The sequence below is a fragment of the Cydia strobilella genome, chromosome 6, assembly GCF_947568885.1.
Source record: "Cydia strobilella chromosome 6, ilCydStro3.1, whole genome shotgun sequence".
Taxonomy (NCBI): Eukaryota; Metazoa; Arthropoda; class Insecta; order Lepidoptera; family Tortricidae; genus Cydia; species Cydia strobilella.
In genome coordinates, this window is record NC_086046.1 from 10,771,517 (window position 1) to 10,780,684 (window position 9,168).

The window sequence follows — 9,168 nt, forward strand, 5'->3', positions numbered from 1 at the left end:
AAAATATTACCGCTGACATGCATGTATATTAAAAAAGCATGTTTACTTGTAAAAAACCGTCCAGATTTGTTTAAAATGAGATCTGAATTCTTCTCAAGCCAGAGAACTCAATACCAAAATGTACTTTATCAACCCCGGTGCAACTTGGATATATATAAGAGGAATGCGTACAATATGTGCATAGTTCTATACAACAATTTGCCCAACAGTATAAAACAACTAAACGCTATGGAATACAAGAAAAAACTAAATAGTTTTCTGTTAGAGCACTGTTTCTATAGCGTTAAGGAATATTTGGAATGTAATTTGCAGTAGTACCTAAGAATTAATGGTTGACAAATGTATTTATTTAAGTTAAGTGTTCTTATTATTAATTAATCAATCAATTACTTATTATGAATTTTAATATTGGAATTTTAATCTATTAATTATACTATTAGATAACATTTTTTTTTTTTGAAAATTTGCATGTCGTTATGCGACTGAATACTGTACACCATATTTTAACAAAACAACATCTGTATTTTAGAATTAAGTATTCTTGCAAATAAAGAATCTTTATCTTTATCTTTATCACCTCACATGGCGATCCTGCCAGTACGGCCTTGCGCTGCAACCCTACCTCACAACATAGAACCGTAAAAAAATATCAAACAATGTTTTACAGTAGGTACTTTTTTACCTCATTACATTTTTTTCCTCATGAAGAGTAGGTTTGAAATCCTATAGGTCAGTTAATCTGGCAGAGAATTGCAACAGTCCTCTACGATTAAGCGAGAGATACGATGTACTGCCTATTGTCTTACTTTAGAGCCTACAACAATGAACGCTACGCATGAACTCGCGCGTCGGTCTTTATCTAATATCTAGCACATCTATCTCGACCTTGCTAGCTAAATTAAATTGCTCAGATTGCTCTGTAATTAGAGTATAACTATTAGGATATAAACTTGTTTACACAAAGGAGATGATCAATGCCATTTCCATTAATTGTATCCCTATCCTTTGGTTCGTCGTACAGTCAGCAGCAGAAGTTGCTAAGCGGGCGAGGTGTTTAAAATTATTTTGACACGCTTTTATATATCTTAACAATAAAGTCGCGTCAAGATCATTTTGAACACCCCGCCCGCTTAGCAACTTCGGCCGCTGACTGTACATGGTTAAATGTTAAATAGTTTATTTATACAGGGTAGCACAGGCTAACTATGTCAATGAGGACGATATGTCGAATATGTATTCTTGTAACATTCTATTTACTAATCTACCCACATAAAACTTATCTATGACCAATGACAGACTGGTTTTATTTATTGACCGTGTTTTTATAAGCGCTGAGCTCATCTGAAATGTCTTTTATTATTTTATTTATAGCATTTAATTAGTTTTTGCATTAGAAGGGGTCCCTAGGAAAATAAATCAACATCGATCAGTCAAAATAAGATCAGTAAAGGTGATAATAATATCGTAGTAAATTGTCAAATAGATATATGCATGGCTTCGTAACTCAACCGGTAAATAAAGGTCGATAATTTTACGGAGATGGATGTTTAAAAATTAAACCCAAAACCTACTTGCTCTTGCAAAAATACCAAGAATACAAAATACTTAGGTACCAAAATGCCTCCAATCTGTGTATCCATCTATCTTACTTAATGACAAAACTGCAAATAATGAGACTGGTTTAAACCTCAAACCAATTAGGTTATGTCTCGGAGGGGCTGAGATGGCAAAGCCCTTTAAGTTTAAACGCAATGGCCTTGCAATCTAGAGCTTAGTGTCCGCAGCGGTTCATGGATCTCAAGATGGCGTTGGGGAACGTGGGGGACTTCAGCGAGGGAGGGGTGCGTCCGGGCAGGATTGACCGCCAGCCAGGCCGTGAGCCGCGCTCTATTTTTAGCGCTGTGTCACCGCTCGGCGCTGCGCCCGCGCTGCTCTCCCGAACGCAAGTAAACGCTCCCGCCACATCATTCCTTTAAAAACAGAGATTTAACAGTACGGGCATGCTTAAGAACAAATACTTCGTAAGAAGTACTCTGCCATAAAACACTTGGTATGTACTTCAAATACGCCGCTGCACTAATGCATTGATTACGGGTTGTAGGTGCGAGTAATGCTCTAGTGTTCGTACCTAAATACTTATTCAAAATCACATGCGAAAAACATTGTAAGGGAGTACAGCAATAGCAAGGGAAATAGATGGAACAGTTGTAATACCTACATAAGGAGATTTACATTGGCCATTATGTGCTATTATAATTACAATGTACACTGGCCATTATGTGCTATTGTTATTACAATGTACACTGGCCATTATGTGCTATTATTATTACAATGTACACTGGTAAAGTGGCCATTATGTGCTATTATTATTTTCTTTTTTATCCTAAAAACTTTCTTCAGACACACAAAATTCCAAATAATTGTTCTTTCACCACATCAGCTGGAAAAGGCTCTCTTGATTGTTCGAAAACTAATAAGAAAGTTGCATTTTATCCACATGTGAGGCAAAGTAATCATATGCAAATTTTTAGTAGTTTCCTTATGTGGGTTTGTAGATTTCAAATGTTGATTTTGAATGATAAATATATTTAATAACATTAATTTCCAATGTATCTGGTTTGATTTTGTTTGATATACCTATGAATGGGAGATTAAACACAGTTCAGAGTTCAGATCAGGTAAGCAGCAATATTTTTCACATCACCTATTCGAAAAGGGAACTTTTCTTCCCTGCTAGGAGGTATCAAAGTGGCACTTTTCTGTTCAAGGACATTTTGTTGCCAGTATGAAATATTGACACAAAGGCATATGAAATTAGTATGCATATAATCGATTACAATTTCTTTATAATCGATTACGTGCATACAATTTTTCTGACTTAAATAATATTTTGTTGTAATTGTAAACAATAAATGTAATTAGCGTATTTTAAATTAATTAATGGCATATTTAAATTAAGTAAATTAATTAATTAGCGTAATATTTACAAAGAAACGTAAAAAACATTACTTTAATAATTTAATTTTTATTTTGACATTTTAGGTCTCCTTAAACGCAGCCATACTTGTCTATGCAATTTAAAAAGTTTTGTACAAATATTTCACAAAGCATAATTATGCGGTTCTGGATTGTGTATAAATTTGTAAATATTTAGTTTAAATCAATAACCTTGTAATAATAAATATAAGTGATATCATTATTTAGTCTTCAAAGTGGTCTTCCGAAGATTTGGTTCAAAGGGGTAAGAGCTAATATGTTACCAGAAAAATCTACAAAAAAAATGTACTTGATTTTCATTGTATCATTTTATGTGTTTGCTGATGTCTTTAAAAAGATATTAGGTTCATAGTTATGAGCTGTAGGTACTTTTAAATTGCTAGTACAGTCACGTCTGAAAATATCGATACGGACAAAGTGCCAGAAGTATGTACCTATACTAAGGTCGTGTATACATATTTTTTGCACTTTGTCCGTATCGATCTTTGCTTAAAATAATAATGTTTTGAAACCTAATATATGTATGTAATTTCCTCATAGGTGATGTGAAAAGCAGTATGTGTCACATGGTAGCAAAATGATTTTCACCTTGGGCGTTAACACTTGAATCCCTCACTACGCTCAGGATTCAATTGTACGCCCTCGCTGTAAATATGTCATTTTGCTCCCTTGTGACACAATATACTATTAGTACCTATGTTGTTTTGGGTAGGCTACGAGTGACATTATCTGAATCGGATATGATTAATTTTATTAATTTTCAACCGCGGATTACAAACAAAATATATCTTCCACCAGTTTCATGATATTCCGCTACAAATGCAAGGCTTGTCAGAAGGTTGGTGGTACGTCATTAATTATATCAAGCAACATTTCCTTAATGTTGATGATTTCTAGGTTTTTCAGCTCTTGTATATTGAGAATCTATCAAATGGAGGGAACCGTAACGTAGGATCATATTTCTCACGGATCGTATTTGTTGAACAGTAAACTTTTCGATAAACTGCACAGTCATTGCCGCCTACATTACTTTAAAGTCGATCAAAAGGTCTATGGACGCGTAAGATTAATTATTTGTGTTTTTATAAATTTTAATGAAAATTGTCGTCATTTTATACACCGTGTTAAATGTGACCTTAATTACCATTGTATCGTCATCGTCCATACCACTCACATTTCATTAATCCATTTTCCTTCACAGCTAAATTTCCAGCCGAGTTTCTGTTTTATACCTATTCCTTTTTCATTTATGCGGAAGACAGACATCCACAACCATCCGTTTAATTATTCTGTTGAAACAGTGATTTTATAAATTTTAATGAAAATTGTCGTCATTTTATACACCGTGTTAAATGTGACCCTAATTCTTGTATAAGTGCTAAATTACACGTGTAACGCAGAAGATGTTTTACTGCAAATTGGCAATACTTAATCTTAGACATAAAGATAAAATAGCCATACCTTCAAGTAACTTACAAATTAGTAATAAGAACCCTCACTTAATGACTGTAAGAATATACAATTACCTTCCAAAAGAAAAAACTAAAGAGCAAACATACACAAAACTCGTTAACAAGCTGTAAACCTACCTAATAGACCACACTTTTTATTCACTGCAAGAGTTTTTCAATGCAAATAAGTATTATTCTAAAATTATAAAATAATATTAAAACACTAATACTGTACGTGTTTAAGTATTATAGTTGGTCAAGCAAATCTTGTCAGTAAATAGGAACAAAGAAAACTATACTCATCCTTTTTTTTTGGGTGCTAGTACTAGTGTAAGACAAAGATAGTTTGATTCTCTCTGCATGTCTATGTTTTTGAAATGAGACAGTCCCTTGACAAACTATAATTGAAAGATTTATGTACCCCTGTCTTTGCATATTTTAATGTACATGTAATTGCAATACTCTTTTAGGGTAACATGTTGTAATGGAACTATTGTACTTAAGAGTAAGACCTGTACACCAACAGAGCAATAAATATTCTATTCTATTCTATTCTATTCTATATCGCCATTATATGTACATGATAGCTTAGTCCCAAAAAAAAGAATTGGGTTCATAAATAACAGTATAAGAAGGAGCGACTAACGCCACTGCGCTTAGATAATGGAGAAGGAGCTTTCGAACCATGGGTGTCGCCTTGCTCTCCCACGCGTGTTACATGTCACGTAGCATCTATTGCTAAAGTATGTATACTGTATACATCAAGTTGGACGTAAAACTATTTGAATTTATTTACACTGTCGTTCTTTTAGATTGTAAGGACAGATTGGCATTGGCAGGCCCTCGGCGGCCTACGCTGCCAGAGCTGTCAGCGCTCGACGCCCGCAGTGCGAGCTTCATCAAGGCCTTCAAGGCATTGCACAAGGACGGTAATAATGGCATTCCCGCAAAGGTTAACATTAAATCTTATGGACTGGACGAACAATATGCGTGACTGTTACTACAATTATGTAAGTTACGGGCGTTGTTACACTCATGATGTAGAAGCGAAACAGCATTGTACTTTCGTGAAATGGTATTTTATTAAAATAAATATAAAAACAGTGATTTTAAAAGTTCTTCCTCTAAGGAGGATAAAAAGGGGATGAAATTTTAATATAATATATAATAATAAATATTCTTTATTTGCTTAACATATGGTACAATGAGATGGTATAGATAACATATTTCTGCACTAAGATATATTTTGCTAGTTAGCATGCAAATGTACACTTAACCTAAACTTAAACCTATCTAAATTCTACTTAATACTATTACATGCAAACAAGTCATCTATAGTGTAAAACATCTTAGTTACCAGCCAACGATAAAGTTGAGTTTTAAATAAATTAAGAGGGAGACCCTTAACATTATCTGGAAGAGCATTAAATATTTGTATACACATATAATAACTGTTTTTCATAAAAAGGGAGCTACTGGGTACAAAATCAATTACAAGTCTGTTTGGGTTTCTTGTGCATCTATGGTATACCTCTTTAGCCTTTTTGAACAGATAAGGGCATTTCTTTACAAAAACAGCAGCTTGCATAACGTACATACATGGTAATGTCAAAATTTCGTGCTTCGCGAATAATGGCCTACAAGATTCTCGTTGATGTACCCCACACATTGCCCTTAAACTTTTTTTTTGTGCTATAAAAGCCCTACTCGTGTCAGTGGAATTACCCCATAGAAGGAGTCCACATCTTAACTGAGACGCTACATATCCGTGATATGCCATTAGTACTGTGTTCCAGCTAGATATGTTGCGAAGTCGTTTCAGGACATATACAAATTTTAACAGTTTATCACACACTGTGTCTATATGGTTCTTCCAACTACAGTTCATGTCTAAGGTGATTCCTAAGAATTTTACAGTTTCAACTTCCTTAATTTGTGTATTGTTGTATCGGACATCTAATGACTTTCCGTTGTTTCTTACACTACGGAATTGGATATATTGAGTTTTAATAGATAAATTATTGAGTTCAAGCCATTCGATTATAGATCGTATAGTATTATTAATGTCATTATTATATTGAATTTCATCATTACATGTCACTAGAATTGATATGTCGTCAGCAAATAGCGTACATTGATGTGTAGTTATATCTGGTAGGTCATTGACATATATCAAAAAAGTAGGGGTCCTAGTACACTACCTTGTGGCACTCCTTGGCTAATTTCCATGTACGAAGATCTATGATTAACTATAGTTGAGTGTACAGAGCTTCTTATCTCAACACATTGCTGTCGGTTTCTTAAGTATGACTTGAGCCATTGCAGTGCTGGCCCTCTCATCCCAAGATTTTGAAGTTTAGTAATTAGTAGGTCATGTGACACGAAATCAAATGCCATAGACATGTCGAAAAACACTACAACAGTTGGTTTCTTATTGTCAATATTTCGGATAACAGCGTCAATAAGGTTAAAAGTGGCAAGTGTCGTACTTTTATTTTTTTGGAATCCGTTTTGTTCTCTTTTTAAAATCTGATATTTCTCTAAAAACGACATGATCCTTTTATGCATAGCTTTTTCGAATATCTTAGATATGACCGGTATAAGCGTTATTGGCCGATAATTACACATTGAGGACCTGTCTCCTTTTTTGTATAGTGGTGTGACTATTGACAATTTTAAAGCATCTGGAAAGCATCGCACCTCGAATGATAAATTAATTACCTATAGATGAGTTATTATAGGTACTAATTCGTCGATGCATAATTTCAAAATCTTAGTCGATAATCCATCATAACCAGTGGAATTTGTGTTTTTTAGTGATCTTATTATGTTACTGACTTCATTGTGGCTTACAGGGGTGAGAAATATGGTGTTATTGATATATTTAGAATTCGTGTTCTTTATGGTTGAGGTTGCATTGTTACTTGTACGTTGGATTAAGTAGCTATTATATTCATGTGCTATTTGAGTGGGGTTTTCGATCATAGTACCATCCTTATTGATTTCAGTAATATAGTGTTCGCTCGTAAGGTGCTGATTCGGGTTATCTTTGATAATATCCCAACATGCCTTACTTTTACTAGTAGAGTTTTGTATAAATTTGTAATTGTGTAGCCTTTGGGAAGTGTTTATGCAATTAAGTAGCATCTTTGAATATACTTTGTATTTACATCTACTTTCTGAATTTTTCTCTTTATAGTCTAGAGGCTTTGGTCATTTTTTCCTTCGTATATGATATTTATTTCAGTTCTCTTTATAGTGTTTAAAGCGTAGAGCACGTTTATTTTTACAGCTTAATTTCAGTCCCTTTGTTATCCATTTCTGTGTTTTACGATTAACTGAGACTCTACACTTTATGGATGGAAAACACAGTTCGTTGAATAAACAAATTAGATCATGAAAAGACTTGAAGGCCTCATTCATATCCGACGCGAGGTATGTTTCAGAAAAAGTTAAAGCTTTTAGGCATTCACGATATTTACGTACGTTACTTGGGCTATAATCTCTGCGTATTATGTATGTTACAGTTGATCGTAAGTGTTTTTTCTGAACTGGGATATAAAGTATCTGAGCGGTCTCATGATCCGAAAGACCCAACGGAAGAAGTTGACCCTGTGCTCCCTCAATATTGCTAATGACGTGGTCTATACATGAGTTTAATCGCGTAGGTTTATAATTGTGAATTGTTAGGTTATGGCATTTAACAAGATCGTTAAGATAGTTAGAGATTTTATTGTGTACAAGTGTATTTATGTTGAAGTCACCAGCCAAAACTATCTTTTTTTCCTTTTTATTGCTTATTTTACTTAGAATTTCGTCTAGTTCGTTTAAGAACACGTTAGCGTCAGAATTTGGTGTACGATACAGGGCAATTATTATCAGTTTGCTGTGTGTTATTTCAACTGCACAGCACTCGAAAACCTTTGGACGGGCATATTTATTTATAGACGTTAATTCCCTAAATTCTAACCCTAATTTAGTCATAATACAAACACCCCCTCTACTTTTATCCCTTGAAAAATTAGAAGCTAATTTATACCCCTTAAGTCTAATATTCGGTTCAGAGCCTTTTTTAACAAATGTTTCCGACAAACAAATAATATCAGGATCTCTTCCCTCTTCTCGCAGCTCAGCTATGGTTATGTCTAATAATTCACGTTTTTGTAACACGCTTGCAATGTTTTGATGGAGTACTATAAAATTTGTGTGTCGGTTTAGAGCATTTCCATCGCTGTTTGCGGAATAATTTAATGGTTCTTCATATATATTCTATTCTTCGATAATTTTGTTTTTTGAGAAGAGTGTATACTCGTAGTTGACACCTTTTTAGTGTCTCCCTTAAGCCTAGATTTCATGCGTGCAAAAAAGTATGGGATAGTGCCTTTTTGTTGCAAATCGTCATTTTTATTTAGGTCGCGGTTATTGTAACAATAATACGTTTTTTCAGCTCACTGAAGTTTAAATATGTGTTGTTATAATCGACACAGTATGGTGTAATTTATTGCTTTACACATTGTATGAATATTTTTTCGAGAACAGTCAACATAATGACAATTTTTATATTGACTACATAAATCTTGGAGTTCAGAATTAAGATAACTAGTGTCTATATAATGGTTATTTTTTACACTTAGTATTATAATAGTATTTTCAGTAAATTTATCAAGCAGGCTTCGCAGGTTTGACAATGTAGTTCTTGTGTCGTGGTCATTTTCACCCG